The sequence below is a fragment of the Pan troglodytes genome, chromosome 1, assembly GCF_028858775.2.
Source record: "Pan troglodytes isolate AG18354 chromosome 1, NHGRI_mPanTro3-v2.0_pri, whole genome shotgun sequence".
Classification (NCBI taxonomy): domain Eukaryota; kingdom Metazoa; phylum Chordata; class Mammalia; order Primates; family Hominidae; genus Pan; species Pan troglodytes.
The window spans coordinates 165345413-165364987 of NC_072398.2; the positions used below are offsets into that span (position 1 = coordinate 165345413).

The window sequence follows — 19575 nt, forward strand, 5'->3', positions numbered from 1 at the left end:
TGTTGCCGAAGCTGGCGCGATCTCAGCTCACTGCAGCCTTGACCTCCTGGGCTCAAGTTATCCTCCCACCTCACCCTCCGAGTAGCTGGGACTAGAGGTGCACGCCACCACATCCAGCTAATTTTGGTATTTTTTTGTACGGACAGGGTTTTGCCATGTTGCTCAGGCTGGTCTTGAACTCCTAGAGCTCAAGCAATCTGCCTACCTCAGCCTCCCAAAGTGCTACAATTACAGGGGTGAGTCACTGCACCCAGCTGATTTTTGTTAATTTTAAAGACTGTGAGTTTCCCTCAGGAGAATTAGTCATTCCCCCCACCACCTCCTCCTGTTTCCATTTAGTAGGCCTGGTTCTCCAATACCAAAAGCAGAATAACCATCTATCTTCCTTCTGGGAATCAATCACACTGTGTTGCTATCTTGTGATCAGTCACCCCACTCTCAATTCAATTTCTTTTTTTTCTTTTTCTTTTTTTTTTTTGTTTTTTTTTGCTTATTCATTTTTGCTTTTTTAAAAAATTATACTTTAAGTTGTGGGATACATGCGGAGAACGTGCAGGTTTGTTACATATGTATACACATGTCATGGTAGTTTGCTGCATCTGCATTAGGTATTTCTCCTAAAGCTATCCCTCTCCTAGCCCCCCATCCCCTGACAGGCCGCGGTGTGTTATGTTCCCCTCCCTGTGTCCATGTGTTCTCATTGTTCGACTCCCACTTATGAGTGAGAACATGCAGTGTTTGGTTTGCTGAGAATGATTGTTTCCAGCTTTATCCATATCCCTGCAAAGGACATGAACTCATCCTTTTTATGGCTGCATAGTATTCCATGGTGTATATGTGCCACATTTTCTTTATCCATCTATCATTGATGGGCATTTGGGTTGGTTCCAAGTCTTTGCTATTGTGAACAGTGCTGCAATAAACATATGTGTGCATGTGTCTTTATAGTAGAATGATTTATAATCCTTTGGGTATATACCTAGTAAAAGATTGCTGGGTCAAATGGTATTTCTGATTCTGGATCCTTGAGGCATTGCCGCAATGTCTTCCACAATGGTTGAACTAATTTATACTCCCACCAACTTTGTAAAAGTGTTCCTATTTCTTCACATCCTCTCCAGCATCTGTCGTTTCCTGACTTTTTAATGATCACCATTCTAACTGGTGTAAGATGGTATCTCATTGTGGTTTTGATTTGCATTTCTCTGATGGCCAGTGATGATGAGCATTTTTTCATGGGTCTGGTGGCTGCATAAATGTCTTCTTTTGAGAAATGTCTATTCATCGCCTTTGCCCACTTTTTGATGGGGTTGTTTGATTTTTTTTCTTGTAAATTTGTTTAAGTTCTTTGTAGATTCTGGGTATCAGCCCTTCGTCAGATGGAAAGATCGCAAAAATTTTCCCATTCTGTAGGTTGCCTGTTCACTCTGATGATAGTTTCTTTTGCTATGCAGAAGCTCTTTAGTTTAATTACATCTCATTTATCCATTTTCCCTTTTGTTGCCATTGCTTTTGGTATTTAAGTCATGAAGCCTTAGCCCATGCCTATGTCCTGAATGGTATTGCCTAGGTTTCCTTCTAGAGTTTTTATGGTTTTAGGTCTTATATTGAAATCTTTCATCCATCTTGAGTTAATTTTTGTATAAGGTGTAAGAAAGGGGTCCAGTTTCAGTTTTCTGCATATGGCTAGCCAGTTTTCACAACACCATTTATTAAATAGGGAATCCTTTCCCCATTGCTTGTTTTTGTCAGGTTTTGTCAAAGATCAGATGGTTGTAGACGTGTGGTGTTATTTCTGAGGCCTCTGTTCTGTTCCATTGGTCTATGTATCTGTTTTGGTACCAGTACCATGCTGTTTTGGTTACTGTAGCCTTGTAGTATAGTTTGAAGTCAGGTAGCATGATGCCTCCAGCTTTGTTCTTCTTACTTAGGATTGTCTTGGCTATATGGGCTCTTTTTTGGTTCCATATAAAATTTAAAGTAGTTTTTTTCTAATTCTGTGAAGAAAGTCAATGGTAGCTTGATGGGAATATCATTGAATCTATAAATTACTTTGGGTAGTATGGCCATTTTCACTATATTGATTCTTTCCATCCATGAGCATGAAATGTTCTTCCATTTGTTTGTGTCCTCTCTTATTTCCTTGAGCAGTGGTTTGTAGTTTTCTTTGAAGAGGTCCTTCACATCCCTTATAAGATGTGTTCCTAGGTATTTTATTTTCTTTGTGGCAATTGTGAATGGGAGTTCACTCATGATCTGGATCTCTATTATTGGTGTATAGGAATGTTTGTGATTTTTGCACGTTGATTTTGTATCCTGAGACTCTGCTGAAGTTAATTATCAGCTTAAGGAGTTTTGGGGCTGAGACGATGGGGTTTTCTAAATATACAATCATGTCATCTGCAAATAGAGACAATTTGACTTCCTGTCTTCCTATTTGAATATGCTTTATTTCTTTCTCTTGCCTTATTTCCCTGGCCACAACTTCCAATACTATATTGAACAGGAGTGATGAGAGAGGGCATCCTTGTCTTGTGCCAGTTTTCAAAGGGAATGCTTCCAGCTTTTGCCCATTCAGTATGATACTGGCTGTGGGTTTGTCATAAATAGCTCTTATTATTTGAGATACGTTCCATCAATACCTAGTTTATTGAGCGTCTTTAGCATGAAGTGCTGCTGAATTTTATCAAAGGCCATTTCTGCATCTATAGGGATAATCATGCTGTTTTTATCATTGGTTCTGTTTATGTGATGGACTACGTTTATTGATTTGCATTTGCTGAACCAGCCTTGCATCCCAGGGATGAAGCTGACTTGATCGTGGTGAATAAGCATTTTGATGTGCTGCTGGATTCGTTTTGCCAGTATTGTACTGAGGATTTTCGCATCGATGTTCATCAGGGATATTGGCCTGAAATTTTCTTCTTTCGTGTGTCTCTGCCAGGTTTTGGTATCAGAATGATGCTAGCCTCATAAAATGAGTTAGGGAGGATTCCCTCTTTTTCTATTGTTTGGAATAGTTTTAGAAGGAATGGTACCAGCTCCTCTTTGTACCTCTGGTAGAATTTGACTGTGAATCTGTCTTGTCCTGGGCTTTTTTTGTTGGTAGGCTATTAATTACTACCTCCATTTCAGAACTTGTTATTGGTCTATTCAGGGATTCGACTTCTTCCTATAATCTTGGGAGGGTATATGTGTCCAGGAATTTATCCATTTCTTCTAGATTTTCTAGTTTATTTGTGTATAGGTGTTTATGGTATTCTCTGATGATAGTTTGCATTTCTGTGGGATCAGTGGTGATATCAACTTTTTCATTTTTTGTTGTGTCTATTTGATTCTTCTCTCTTTTATTCTTTAATTGCCTGGCTAGTAGTCTATTTTAATCTTTTCAAAAAGCCAGATCCTGGATTCATTGATTTTTTGAAGGGTTTTTCATGTCTCTATCTCCTTCAGTTCTGCTCTGATCTTAGTTATTTCTTGTTTTCTGCTAGCTTTGAATTTGTTTGCTCTTGCTTCTCTAGTTCTTTTAATTGTGATGTTAGGGTGCTGATTTTAGTTCTTTCCTGCTTTCTCCTGTGACCATTTAGTGCTATAAATTTCCCTTTAAGCACTGTTTTAGCTGTGTCACAGTGATTCTGGTACATCGTGTCTTTGTTCTCATTTGTTCCAAAGAACTTATTTATTTCTGCCTTAATTTTATTATTTACCCAGTATTCATTCAGGAGCAGGTTATTCAGTTTCCATGTAGTTGTGTGGTTTTGAGTGAGTTTCTTAATCCTTAGTTCTAATTTGATTGCACTGTGGTCTAAGAGACGGTCTGTTATGATTTCCATTCTTTTGCATTTGCTAAGGAGTGTTTTACTGCCAATTATGTGGTCAAGTTTAGAATAAGCGTTATGTAGTGCTGAGAAGAATGTATATTCTGTTGATTTGGGGTGGAGTGTTCTGTAGATGTCTATTAGGTCTGCTTGGTCCAGAGCTAAGTTCAAGTCCTGAATGTCCTTTTTAATTTTCTGTCTCATTGGTCTAATATTGACAGTGGGGTGTTAAAGTCTCCCACTATTATTGTGTGGGAGTCTAAGTCTCTTTGTAGGTCTCTAAGGACTTGCTTTCTGAATCTGCATGCTCCTGTATTGAGTGCATATATATTTAGCATAGTTAGCTCTTCTTGTTGCATTGATCCCTTTACCATTATGTAATGCTCTTCTTTGTCTCTTTTGATCTTTGTTGGTTTAAAGTCTGTTTTATCAAAGACTAGGATTGCTACCTCTGCTTCTTTTTGCTTTCCATTTGCTTTGTAAGTATTCCTCCATCCCTTTATTTTGAGCCTATGTGTGTCTCTGCATGTGAGATGGGTCTCCTGAATACAGCACACTGATGGGTCTTGAGTCTTTATCCAATTTGCCATTCTGTGTCTTTTAATTGGAGCATTTAGCCTATTTACATTTAAGGTTAATACTGTTATGTGTGAATTTGATCCTGTCATTATGATGTTAGCTGGTTACTTTGCCCGTTAGTTGATGCAGTTTCTTCATAGTGTCAATGGTCTTCACAATTGGTATGCTTTTGCAGTGGCTGGGACCAGTTTTTCCTATCGATGTTCAGTGCTTCCTTCAAGAGCTCTTGTAAGGCAGGCCTGGTGGTGACAAAGTCTCTCAGCATTTGCTTCTCTGTAAAGGATTTTATTTCTCCTTCATCTATGAAGCTTAGTTGGCTGGATATGAAATTCTGGATTTAAAAGTCTTTCCTGTAAGAATGTTGAATATTGGCCCCCACTCTCTTGTGGCTTGTAGGGTTTCTGTGGACAGATCCGCAGTTAATCTGATGGGCTTCCCTTTGTGGGTGACCCGACTTTTCTCTATGGCTGCCCTTAACTTTTTTTCTTTCATTTCAATCTTGGTGAATCTGACAATTATGTGTTTTGGGGTTGGTCTCCTTGAGGAGTATCTTTGTGGTGTTCTCTGTATTTCTTGAATTTGAATGTTGGCCTGTCTTGCTAGATTGGGGAAATTCTCCTGGATAATATCCTGAAGAGTGTTTTCCAACTTGGTTCCATTCTCCCCATCACTTTCAGATACATTCATCAAATGTAGGTTTGGTCTTTTCACATAGTCCCATATTTCTTGGAGCCTTTGTTCATTCATTTTCATTCTTTTTTCTCTAATATTTTATTCATGCTATGTTTCATTAAGTTTGTCTTCAATCTCTGATATCCTTTCTTCTACTTGATTGATTTGGCTGTTGATACTTGTGTATGCTTCACAAAGTTCTCGTGCTGTGTTTTTCAGCTCCATCAGGTCATTTATGTTCTTCTCTAAACTGTTTATTCTAGTTAGCAACTCCTCTAACCTTTTTCCAAGGCTCTTAGCTTCCTTGCATTGGGTTAGAACATGCTCCTTTAGCTTGGAGGAGTTTGTTTTTACACACCTTCTGAAGCCTATTTCAGAACTCATTCTCCGTCCTGTTTTGTTCCCTTGCTGGCGAGGAGTTGTGATCCTTTAGAGGAGAAGAGGAGTTCTATTTTTGCATTTTCAGCCTCTTTGCACTGGTTTTTCCTCATCTTCATGGATTTATCTACCTTTGGTCTTTGATGTTGGTGACCTTTGAATGGGGTTTCTGTGTGGACATCCTTTTTGTTGATGTTGATACTATTCCTTTCTGTTTGTTAGTTTTCCTTCTAACAGTCAGGCCCCTCTGCTGCAGGTCTGCTGGAGTTTGCTGGAGGTCCACTCCAGACCCTGTTTGCCTGGGTATCACCAGCAGAGGCTGCAGAACAGCAAAGATTCCTGCCTGTTCCTTCCTCTGGAAGCTTCGTCCCAGAGGGGCACCCACCCGATGCCAGCCTGAGCTCTCTTGTATGAGGTGTCTGTCAACCCCTGCTGAGAGGTGTCTCCCAGTCAGAAGGCACAGGGGTCAGGGACCCACTTGAGGAGGCAGTCTGTACCTTAGTAGAGCTTGAGCACTGTGCTGGGAGATCTGCTGCTCTCTTCAGAGCCAGCAGGCAAGAACGTTTAAGTCTGCTGCAGCTGCACCCACAGCCACCTCTTCCCCAAGGTGTTGTGTCCCAGGGAGATGGGAGTTTTATCTATAAGCCCCTGACTGAGGTTGCTGCCTTTCTTTCAGAGATGCCCTGCCAAGGGTGGAGGAATCTAGAGAGGCAATCTGGCTATAGCAGCTTTGGTTTGCTGTGGTGGGCTCCGCAGAGAAGGACTTCCTGGTGGCTTTGTTTACGCTGTGAGAGGAAAACTACCTACTCAAGCCTCAGTAATGGCAGATGCCCCTCCCTCCACCAAGCTTGAGTGTCCCAGGTCAACTTCAGACTACTGTGATGGCAGCGAGAATTTCAAGCCAGTGGATCTTAACTTGCTGGCCTCCATGGGAATGGGATCTGCTGAGCTAGACCACTTGGCCCCCTGGTTTCAGCCCCTTTTCCAGGGGAGTGAACAGTACTGTCTTGCTGGTGATCCACATGCCAATGGGGTGTGAAAAAAAACTCCTGCACCTAGCTCAGTGTCTGCCCAAACAGCTGCCCAGTTTTGTGCTTGAAACCCAGGGCCCTGGTGGTTTAGGCATCTGAGGGAATCTCCTGGTGTAGGGGTTGCGAAGACCATGGGAAAAGCATCGTATCTGGGCTGGAGTGCACCATTCCTCATGGCACAGTCCTTCACGGCTTCCCTTGGCTAGGGCTGGGAGCTCCCCAACCCCTTGTGCTTCCTGGGTGAGGCAACTCCCCACCCTGCTTCTGCTCACCCTCCATGGGCTGCACCCACTGTCTAACAAGTCCCAGTGAGATGAGCCAGGTACCTCAGTTGGAAATGCAGAAATCACCCACCTTCTGCATTGTTCTTGATGGGAGCTGAAGATCAGAGCTATTCCTATTCAGCCATCTTGCCAGCCTTCACCTCAATTCAATTCCTTTTTCTCCCTCTCTGTTGAGATATTGCTAGCTATCAGTATAAAATCCAATCAAACTGGTTTAAACCACAAGAAAAAAGGAGGATGTCCTCTGTTAGGAGTTTTGGAGTGGGAAGTTACAGGACTGCTGAAGTTCAGTACTGCCTTCTTGAACCAAACCTTTTCCCCTTTTCTCCTCTGCCTTCCTTAGCAATTTGACCAAGTTTTCCAGTCTCTGTGGTTCTGATACTGTCATCCATTGTTCCTGCTGACTGTCAGTCAAGGGATCATGTCCCTGTGTAAGTAATGTTGTTAATGACCTTATATTCCTTGGAATTTTGAAGTCTCCCAGGGTCTTGGTTGAATGTGGATTTTCCCAGAAGCTATTTGCATTTGCTTCTACGATGTATCTTAGATGCTCAAGCAATACAGGACTCTTAAAACTAAATATGTTCCTTGTTGTTTTTCTAGACCACATAGGTAGTATGAATTTTGGCCCAAAATTAATGAGTATGAAAATCTGAGGATAGAAATTTGAGTGTTCACAAATCTGAGGGTAGGAATTCTCAGGACAGTTCTTCTTTTCCTTTCATTTTTTCAACTCAGTCCAGAGCAATGACTGAACTAAGCAATAAGCCCTATGTATTAGTACATCCTTGCACTGCTAAAAAGACATACCTGAGACTGGGTAATTTATAAAGAAAAGAGGCTTAATTGGCTCATGGTTTCACAAGGCTGTACAGGAAGCATGACAGCTTCTGGGGAGGCCTTAGGAAACTTGCAAATCATGGTGGAAGGGGAAGGGGAAGCAGTCACGTCTTACATGGCTAGAGCAGGAGGAAGACTTTGTTAAACTAACTGTTATCTTTCTGGTCACTTCTCTACCCAATTAACTACCCTGGCCCAACCCCCTTTGCCTTATCACATTTCTTAACTTACAATTCTTTGTCTAATTTGGTACATAAGTAACTGATTCTATTTCTTTGGGTCTTCATTTTACTCCTGTTAACCCATCTTATGTCAATTTAATTCTCAGGCCCAGCTGGGACCTTGAAGATGGTGGTGTTTTGCCACCCCTCCAGAGTGAAAGGGGTCATTATATATACATAAATAAAGACTTTGTCAGACACAGTAGGATGGATAACCACCCTATTTATAGCCCCACATTTAAATCATAAAGCTTAGAGCACTGCAATGCACTGAATGCTTGTGTCCCTCCAAAATTCATATGCTGAAATCTTAACCACCTTGTAATGACATCAGGAGGTGGGGCCTTTGGGAAGTAATTAGATCATGAGGATAGAGTCCTCATGAATGGGATTAGAGTCCTTATAAAAGAGACCCCAGGGAACTTGGTAGCTCTCTTTCTGCCATGTGAGGATACCGTGATAAAATGGCAGTCTGCAACCTGGAAGAGGGCCTTCACCAGAGCATCCAGAGCCATAAGAAATAAATGTCTATTATTTATAACCCACCCAGTCTGTGGCACTTTGTTACAGCAGCCTGAACTGACTAAGACAAGCACTTACCAAATTTCTAATGTTTCATATCAAAGAAAGAATGATTCTGGGAAGAATTCAGTATTACAGATATTATATGAATTATTTGTCTTGATTATTATTTAAAAAGAAGTAATATTTTCATGACAAATTTGTTTTATAATTGACATATAATCTTGGGCTACTAAATATTGTAGTGATGATATTTTCAACCCTTTTAACTCCAATTAAAATATCAACAGAATTTTTTATTATAAAAACTTAATTCAGCTAAAACTACTCTGGAAAGAACATCAATTCGGTATAATAAGAAAGGTGGAGAATCTCGCTCTCCAGGTATTAAATTTATTGAGTAGCTGTGGTAATTATAAATTTAGTACTAGAGAAAAAAATAGATTGAACAGTCAATGAAAAAGAATAAAAAGTCCAGAAATAAACACAAACGTACTTGTGAATTAGTAAGTGATAAATGTGACATTTTATGTGAGTGGAATAAAAGATTGTCTTCCCAGAATCAAATTCTGCTGGAAGGAGTATAAATTAGTTCAATCATTGTTGAAGACAATATGGCAATGCCTCAAAGACCTAGAACCAGAAATACCATTAGACCCAGCAATTCTATTACTGGGTATATACCCAAAGGAATATAAATCATTCTATTTTAAAGACAGATGCACACGTATGTTCATTGCAACACAGTTCACAAAAGCAAAGACATGGAATCAACATAAAAGTCCACCAATGATAGACTGTATAAAGAAAATGTGGTACATATACACCATGGAATACTATGCAGCCATAAAAAAGAATGAAGTCCAGTCCTTTGCAGAGACATGGATAGAGCTGGAGGCCATTATCCTTAGCAAACTAACAGGGGGACAGAAAATCAAACACCACATGTTTTCACTTATAAGTAGGAGCTAAATGATGAGAACACGTGGACACATAGAGAGGAACAACACACACTGGAGACTACCAGAGGGCAGATGATGGGAGGAGAAAGAGGATCAGGAAAAAATGACTAATGGATAGTAAGTATATTAGTCCATTCTCACACTGCTATAAAGAAATGCCTGAGACTGGAAAATTTATAAAAGAGGTTTAATTGACTCACAGTTCCGCATAGGTTGGGAGGCCTCAGGAAACTTACAATGGAAGGTGAAGAGGAAGCAAGCTTGGAACTTCTCACGTGGTGGCAGGAGAGAAAAGAATGAGGAGTGAAGGGGAAAGATCTCCTTATAAAACTATCAGATCTCAGGAGAACTCATTCACTATCACAGGAACAGCATGAGGGAAACCGCCCCCATGATCCAATCACGTCCTACCAGGTCTCTCTCTGGACATGTGGGGATTATGGAGATTACAATTCAAGATGAGATTTGGGACAGAAGGCCTAACCATATCACTAGGCCTAATACCTGGCTGGTGAAATAATCTGTACATCAAACCACACATCAAACCGCACATTTACTTATGTAACAAACCTGCACATCCTGCACATGCACCCCTGAACTTAAAATAAAAGTTAAAAGAAAAAGAAAAAAAAATCAAAATGAAGTATTGAGACAAAAAACTGTAGGAAAAAGAGACATGTGGACCTAGGCCAAAATACTTACCATGTATGAAACTGATAGTTCCAGAAAGAGAGGATAAATAAAATGAGACAAAATTGATGAAGAAATAATGGCTGAGAATTTTCCAAATCTAATGAAAATTCTCAATCCACAGATAGAAGACTCTCAAGGAGTATGAATCATGATAAGTAAAAAGAAAACCACACCTAGGCATATAATAGTCAAACTGCTGAAAGCAAAGATAAGGAGAAAAGTCTTAAATGCCAACAAAAATACACAATAAAAGACATATTACCTTAAGGGAAACAAAACAATGGCTAACTTTTCAACAGTAATAATAGAAGCCAGAAGGCAATAAAATGGCAACTTACAATGAAGAAAAATAACTGTCAACTTCGAATTCTATAGTCAGTAAATACATCTGTAAGAAAACGAAGGTGAAATTATGATCCCAAAGTCTGAAAGAATTTGTCACTGTTGATTTACAGTACAAGAAATACTGAAAGAAGTTCTTTAGGATGAAAAAATATTATCCAAGCAGGAAAAACAGAGATGCAAGAAGAAACAAACAGCACTATGTCAGGCCTCTGAGCCCAAGCCAAGCCATCGCATCCCCTGTGACTTGCACATATATGCCCAGATGGCCTGAAGTAACTGAAGAATCACAAAAGAAGTGAAAAGGTCCTGCCCCGCCTTAACTGATGACATTCCACCATTGTGATTTGTTCTTGCCCCACCTTAACTGAGTGATTAACCCTGTGAATTTCCTTCTCCTGGCTCAGAAGCTCCCCAACTGAGGACCTTGTGACCCCCGCCCCTGCCCACCAGAGAACAACCCCCTTTGACTGTAATTTTCCTTTACCTACCCAAATCCTAGAAAATGGCCCCACCCGTATCTCCCTTCGCTGACTCTCTTTTCAGACTCAGCCCGCCTGCACCCAGGTGAAATAAACAGCCATGTTGCTCACAGAAAGCCTGTTTGGTGGCCTCTTCACATGGACGTGCATGAAATTTGGTGCCGTGACTCGGATTGGGGGACCTCCCTTGGGAGATCAATCCCCTGTCCTCCTGCTCTTTGCTCCATGAGAAAGATCCACCTACGACCTCAGGTTCTCAGACCGACCAGCCCAAGAAACATCTCACCAATTTCAAATACGGTAAGCGACCTCTTTTTACTCTCTTCTCCAACCTCCCTCACTATCCCTCAACCTCTTTCTCCTCTCAATCTTGGCGCCACACTTCAATCTTTCCCTTCTCTTAATTTCAATTCCTTTCATTTTCCAGTAGAGACAAAGGAGATACGTTTTATCCGTGGACCCAAAACTCCGGCGCCGGTCACGGACTGGGAAGGCAGCCTTCCCTTGGTGTTTAATCATTGCAGGGACGCCTCTCTGATTATTCACCCACGTTTCAAAGGTGTCAGAACATGCAGGGACGCCTGCCTTGGTCCTTCACCCTTAGCGGCAAGTCCCGCTTTTCTGGGGAAGGTGCAAGTACCCCAACCCCTTCTCTCCTTGTCTCTACCCCTTCTCTGCTTTTCTGGGGAAGGGGCAAGTACCCCAACCCCTTCTCTCCTTGTCTCTACCCCTTCTCTGCTTTTCTGGGGAAGGGGCAAGTACCCCAACCCCTTCTCTCCTTGTCTCTACCCCTTCTCTCCTTTTTTGGGGGAGGGGCAAGTACCCCTCAACCCCTTCTCCTTCACCCTTAGCGGCAAGTTCTGCTTTCCTGGGGCAGGGGCAAGTACCCCTCAACCCTTTCTCCTTCACCCTTAGCGGCAAGTCCCGCTTTTCTGGGGGAGGGGCAAGTACCCCTCAACCCCTTCTCCTTCACTCTTAGCGGCAAGTCTCGCTTTTCTAGAGGAGGGGCAAGTACCCCAACCTCGTATCTCTGCACCCCAATCCCTTATTTCCATGCCCCAACCTCTTATATCTCTATACCCCAATCCCTTACTTCCTTGCCGCAACCCCTTATTTCCGTGCCCTGACCCCTTATTTCCATGCCCCTACCCCTTATTTCCATACCCCAACCCCTTATTTCTGCACCCCATCCCTTATTTCCATGCCCCGACCTCTTACCTCTGCGCCCCAACCCCTTTTCCCACTTTTCTGGAAGGTAAGAACCCCTGAACCCCTTTCCTCCGTTTCTCTACTCTCTCTTTTCTCTAGGCTTGCTTGCTTCCTTCACTATAGGCAACCTTCCACCCTCCATTCCTCCTTCTACTCCCTTGGCCTGTGTTCTCAAAAACTTAAAACCTCTTCAACTCACACCTGACCTAAAACCTAAATGCCTTATTTTCTTCTGCAATGTCGCTTGACCCCAATACAAACTCGACAGTAGTTCCAAATAGCCAGAAAATGGCACTTTGAATTTTTCCATCCTGCAAGATCTAAATAATTCTTGTCGTAAAATAGGCAAACGGTCTGAGGTGCCTGATGTCCAGGCATTCTTTTACACATCAGTCCCTTCCTAGTCTCTGTGCCCAGTGCAACTCGTCCCAAATCTTCCTTCTTTCCCTCCCGCCTGTCCCCTCAGTACCAACCCCAAGCATCACTGAGTCTTTCTAATCTTCCTTTTCTACAGACCCATCTGACCTCTCCCTTCCTCCCCAGGCTCCTCGCCAGGCTCCTCGCCAGGCCAAGCTAGGTCCCAATTCTTCCTCAGCTTCTGCTCCTCCACCCTATAATCTTTTTATCACCTCCCCTCCTCACACCTGGTCTGGCTTACAGTTTCGTTCCGTGACTAGCCTTCCCACTCCTGCCCAGCAATTTACTCTTAAAAAGGTGGCTGGAGCTAAAGGCATAGTCAAGGTTAATGCTCCTTTTTCTTTATCCCAAATCAGATAGTGTTTAGGCTCTTTTTCATCAAGTATAAAAATCCAGCCCAGTTCATAACTTGTTTGGCAGCAACCCTGAGACACTTTACAGCCCTAGACCCTAAAAGGTCAAAAGGCCGTCTTATTCTCAAAATACATTTTATTACCCAATCTGCTCCCGACATTAAATAAAACTCCAAAAATTAAATTCCGGCCCTCAAACCCCACAACAGGATTTAATTAACCTCGCCTTCAAGGTGTGCAATAATAGAAAAACGTTGCAATTCCTTGCCTCCACTGTGAGACAAACCCCAGCCACATCTCCAGCACACAAGAACTTCCAAACGCCTGAACCACAGCAGCCAGGCTTTCCTCCAAAACCTCCTCCCATAGGAGCTTGCTACATGTGCCGGAAATCTGGCCACTGGGCCAAGGAATGCCCACAGCCCAGGATTCCTCCTAAGCCGCGTCCCATCTGTGTAGGACCCCACTGAAAATCGGACTGTTCAACTCACCTGGCAGCCACTCCCAGAGCCCCTGGACCTCTGGCCCAAGGCTCTCTGAGTGACTCCTTCCCAGATCTTCTCGGCTTAGCGGCTGAAGACTGACACTGCCCAATCGCCTCGGAAGCCCCCTAGACCATCACGGAGGCCGAGCTTCTGGTAACTCTCACAGTGGAAGGTAAGCCCGTCCCCTTCTTAATCAATACGGAGGCTACCCACTCCACATTACCTTCTTTTCAAGGGCCTGTTTCCCTTGCCTCCATAACTGTTGTGGGTATTGACGGCCAGGCTTCTAAACCTCTTAAAACTCCCCAGCTCTGGTGCCAACTTAGAAAATACTCTTTTAAGCACTCCTTTTTAGTTATCCTCTCCTGCCCAGTTCCCTTATTAGGCTGAGACACTTTAACTAAATTATCTGCTTCCCTAACTATTCCTGCACTACAGCTGCATCTCATTGCCGCCCTTCTTCCCAATCCAAAGCCTCCTTTGCGTCCTCCTCTTGTATCCCCCCACCTTAACCCACAAGTATAAGATACCTCTACTCCCTCCTTGGCGACCGATCATGCACCCCTTACCATCTCATTAAAACCTAATCACCCTTACCCCACTCAATGCCAATATTCCATCCCGCAGCACGCTTTAAAAAGATTAAAGCCTGTTATCACTTGCCTGCTACAGCATGGCCTTTTAAAGCCTATAAACTCTCCTTACAATTCCCCCATTTTACCTGTCCTAAAACCAGACAAGGCTTACAAGTTAGTTCAGGATCTGCGCCTTATCAACCAAATTGTTTTGCCTATCCACCCCATGGTGCCAAACCCATATACTCTCCTATCCTCAATACCTCCCTCTACTACCCATTATTCTGTTCTCGATCTTGAACATGCTTTCTTTACTATTCCTTTGCACCCTTCATCCCAGCCTCTCTTTGCCTTCACTTAGACTGACCCTGACACCCATTAGGCTCAGCAAATTACCTGGGCTGTACTGCCGCAAGGCTTCACAGACAGCCCCCATTACTTCAATCAAGCCCAAATTTCATCCTCATCTGTTAGTCATACTCCTATTCACCATTCTCAACTACTCATACATGCCCTGCTCTTGTTTACACTGCCGGTTTACACTGTTTCTCCAAGCCATCACAGCTGATATCTCCTGGTGCTATCCCCAAACTGCCACTCTAAACTCTTGAAGTAAATAAATAATCTTTGCTGGCAGGACTATGCTGAATCTCCTTAGGCACTCTCTAATCAGATATCCTGAGTCGTCCCAATTCTTAGACCTTTTATACCTGTTTTTCTCCTTCTGTTATTCCATTTAGTTTCTCAATTCATCCAAAACGGTATCCAGGCCATCACCAATCATTCTATACGACAAATGTTTCTTCTAACATCCCCACAATATCACCCCTTACCACAAGACCTCCCTTCAGCTTAATCTCTCCCACTCTAGGTTCCCACGCCGCCCCTAATCCCGCTTGAAGCAGCCCTGAGAAACATCGCCCATTCTCTCTCCATACCACCCCCCAAAAATTTTTGCCACCCCAACACTTCAACACTATTTTGTTTTACTTTTCTTATTAATATAAGAAGGCAGGAATGTCAGGCTTCTGAGCCCAAGCCAAGCCATCGCATCCCCTGTGACTTGCACGTATATGCCCAGATGGCCTGAAGTAACTGAAGAATCACAAAAGAAGTGAAAAGGTCCTGCCCCGCCTTAACTGATGATATTCCACCATTGTGATTTGTTCCTGCCCCACGTTAACTGAGTGATTAACCCTGTGAATTTCCTTCTCCTGGCTCAGAAGCTCCCCAGCTGAGCACCTTGTGACCCCCGCCCCTGCCCACCAGAGAACAACCCCCTTTGACTGTAATTTTCCTTTACCTACCCAAATCCTAGAAAATGGCCCCACCCTTATCTCCCTTCGCTGACTCTCTTTTCAGACTCAGCCCGCCTGCACCCAGGTGAAATAAACAGCCTTGTTGCTCACACAAAGCCTGTTTGGTGGTCTCTTCACACGGATGTGCATGAAACACTGCAAGGATCAAATTTGAAAGACTGTTGATTATATAAAGCTACAATATAATAATGCTTCTGATGTTTATAAAATATACAGAAATAAGATATATGACAAAAGTAGCCAAAAATGGCAGGAGAGGAATTAATTAAATGTTACGCAAAATTATTACATATTAGAGAAATGCAAGTTAAAAGCACAAGTAAGCATTATGCAACCATCAGAATGGCTAAAATTTTAAAGGTTGACAATATCAATGTTGATCATGATATGATATATGGAGCAACTGGAACTGTCCTATATTGCTGATGGCAGCGTAAATTCATTCAACCATTACTTGGACGTATCTGTTAAAGCAAAACAAAATCCTAACCTATGACCCAGCAATATTACTCCTAGGTATATACTCAGGAGGAAATGTGTAAAAATTCATTAAACTATATACCAAAGGCTTGTGCATTTTACAGTACATATCTCAAGAAAAACTTAAGAACACAAATGTAAAATGAATGATGAGAAATCAAAAATTCTAATAGAAAAATAGGCAAAAGAAAATAACATGGAATATAAAAAGTAGAGGAAAACAGATGCTTATAAACATATGAAAATACGCTCCATTTCATTCATCAAGTTAAAATTAAAATACCAAAATGATACTGAAGCCAATTTGAGTTCGTTTACCACATTTGCAACCAAAATTCCTGACAAGTAGTTTTACAAAAGCATGACAAGACATAATTACGTATAAGAATGATCACTTCAGTATTGCTCATAATAGTAAAAAAGATTGGAGAGTTTCTAAATATTCACCAATTGTGAACTGTTAAATTATTGTATTTTGACAAAATGGAATACTATGCAACTATTAAAATTAATGAAGTAGCTATGTTTGAATTTATATAGAAATATCGCTAAGATACAGGAAAAGGGTAATTTCATAATATTAAGCAGAATAATATCCTAACTGTGTACATGCTTTTAAAATGGTAAAATAATAACAGGGTTATTTTAGGGAATAGGAACTGAAGATTGGGAGTGGAAAGAGACCATCACTTTTTATTTTATATTTCTCAGTACTATTCGAAAGGTTTTCTGTGTGCATTTGTTTTAATTACACTTTAAGATTAAAAAGCAAGAAAAAGAGATATATGTCTGAATACAAGCTCAAGTAGTGACAAAACTCAAATTGCTAGAAAGCCTAAGTGATAAAACATATGTTCATAAATCACTATAAATCAAGATTTCTTAGAGAACTAAAGACTCAAACTACAAGACCTAAAGACTCAAACTAAAGAGCTCTTAAAGATTGAAATGAGTGTCTTTCTTGATGATTAAAATGAGTAATCTTTCATCACAAGTGGCTATAATGCCAGCAAGAATCTGGTGTGGGATGATCTATTGAGACATTACCAAAGAGAGTAACAGTAAAGGTAGGTCCTGGGAACTAAAATATTTTCAAACCCCTTACAAATGCTAAGCATATGTCTTTCAGAATTTTGAAGACACAACGACAGGCTAACAATGGATAAACATTTTGTATTAACTGTTTGTATAAACCACAAGGATTACTTCTTTATATTTTCAAATGTTAGCTGAAATAATATCATTATTTTATTTACCATACAACAGATATAATCCTAAAGTAACTTAAACTCATAATAATTCTTTTTGGACTTTTATTTCTCAAAATTAACACTGCTTATAATTCATAATGATAAAAAGATAAATATACTGTCATAAAGTACACTGCTTTCTCTGTGACTTTGGGAACATAAAGGAGAAGTAGACAAATTTCATAGAACAGTTAGTGATGCATATCTTGGCACTTACGTTTATAACATTTATTAAAATACCAGTTGTGACTAAAGAGAAAGTATTAACCACATGCCAAACACTTAATGACAGGTTTTAAAAGTACAATATCTACAATATAGATATCTCACTACAAAATTAAATGTCTTCCAAATTCATTCTCAGTTCCAGGTTTTTTTAGTAAATATGTCAGAAAGCCTCATAAAATTGAATTTAATGCCATACATCTTCAGCATAATTAATTTTGAAAGACATTTTCAGCAGCTTTCCAAAATAAATATTGATAAACTTTATAGAAAAATAATTCATTCACTATAAAACCTCATGAAGGGCTAGGCGCGGCAGCTCTCACACCTGTAATCCCAGAACTTTGGGAGGCCAATGAGGGCAGATCACTTGAGGTCAGGAGTTCAAGACCAGCCTGGCCAACAGGGCAAAACCCCATCTCTACTAAAAATCCAAAATAAATAAATAAATAAATAAAAGCTGGGCATGGTGGTGCGCCCGTAATCCCAGCTACTGGGGAGGCTGAGGCAGGAGAATCGCTTGAACCTGGGAAGCAGGGGTTGCAGTGAGCCGAGATCACATCACTGCACTCCAGCTGGGAAACAGAGCAAGACTCCCTAAAAAAAAAAAAAAAAGCCATGGAAATCATTTCCTAATGTTTATACAAATACATGTAACAACAATATCCCAGTTCTCATACAGGCTGAATATGTAACAATATCCCAGTTCTCATACAGGCTGATCATGTTTTAAGTTGTTCGCCTAACATTGTGATTAGATGCAGGTGTGCTTTACTGTTTTAAACTGGTTAAGAAAGAGTAAAATTACCTACTTATGTAGCTTCCTTTTATAAATACTTCTTCACATTTCTTGGTAACTATGTTTAAATTTTTTCTTGAATGCTGCTTCTTTCAGTCATGGTAGAGTGGACAACTATAATTTTGTGACTTAAAATTTAAGAATGGGCTTTCTCAATAATAAATAGCTGAGAAAGGTTTGTTAAGGTAACTATCAAGATGACACTTGAAAGATGAAAAGTGAAACAAATTTCTTTTAAGGTCACAGAAAATAATTTAGAAAGAGATCTTTTTTCATCCACATCTAAGTGAGATGGAACTTTGTGGTTGCAGTATGTCTTAATCCATCAGCATATTGTCCAACTCCGCCTGTGAGCCCTGTTTGCATAATTCTCAACTCTTACAGCCTAAAGTTTATTTTCTTTCAGCTTTGGAGGAGGTAATATAAATATTCCTGAAGTAATGTGACCATATATATGATATTATGGAAGAGAGAATAAGTTTTATTAGGGAAAAATGAGAAGTAGAAGAATGACATGCCTAAGGTTATAAAACCTTATTCTAAATCCAGAATCTCACACTGGTATTGGAATTTCATCCAAGTCCTTTTACCATTTGGTGACTAGGTTTAAAAAGAAAAAAAAACCTGCTCCTATTTTTCTTGTCAACTTGTAGCTCATCTCTAAATGGACACAGAGATCCAACAGAAGGTGCCTATTCATAGTGACATGTACTTCAACTTTTTCATTGTTCTTGGGGGTTTAAGTTAGAAAACCTGTAATCCTGCAAACCCTGACATATGATTTCTCTTCAAACAATCTATTTAAACTTGAAGCCACAGCACAAATTATTAATTTCTGAGTTGCTTTCAATGAAGGTCAGATTTAGAAAGACTGATTAGTAGCTTGTGTTTCGGTTTAAGGCCTTAAAATGAAATATTAAAAATTCCAGATTTATAAGTTTAGAAGACCATAGCCCCTATTTCAGCTCCTCCTTCCTTTTAAATTTTTTTATAGAAGCTGTGGGAAGAAATGGGAAGTTCCTGACCATTCTGAGGCATAAAACATTCTAAATTTTCTCTAAATTGTGTGAAAATCCAGTATTTCATGGCAGGTAGTTTTCACAAGGTCCCAATAAAATGTAATGATACATAGTGAAATAAACTTTCAAAAGTGGAAATCAGAATTCAAGCCCATTGACAATAAATATGATCTAAGTCTATACATACCAATAGGCCAAACTATACTTATTCAGCACTGTCCATGAAAAAGTGCCTTGGAATTTCAATATTTCTGAAGTGCATTTTTGTTCATTTGTTCACTTATCTGGGGAACTGAGGCTGAACCAAGATGGTATCAATGATCTCAGGTTAATGTGCTGTCACTACATTTCTTTACACAGACCTACAGCACTACAGTGGTCCTGGGACTGTTGAATTCACTCAAGTAAGATACATACATCCTTGGGCTGATGAAAACATCTATCAGTTTCTCTTTCCTGTTATTCTGGGTCCCAGATCACAGGAGAATACTGTGTCTCAGCGGACATGCTCAGAGGTCAGTCTTCAATTACAGAGTGGGGCAAAATTTATTTTTCTATCTCTTCTGTACTGTACCTTCAATTAAATACCAATAATCTATAAGCATGTATTTAAAATGTCA

General features: G+C 40.6%; 1 long non-coding RNA gene across 2 annotated transcripts in view; it reads left to right on the forward strand.

Annotated features, from left to right (window-relative positions):
* The window catches only part of LOC107966995 (uncharacterized), a 71175-nt gene that overhangs the window by 41103 nt on the left and 10497 nt on the right, over positions 1–19575 (forward strand). For both annotated transcript variants that reach the window (XR_001707092.3, XR_010153665.1), the window contains exon 3: positions 19316–19470. This is a non-coding gene — a long non-coding RNA (uncharacterized LOC107966995). The remainder of the gene's footprint in view (positions 1–19315; positions 19471–19575) is intronic.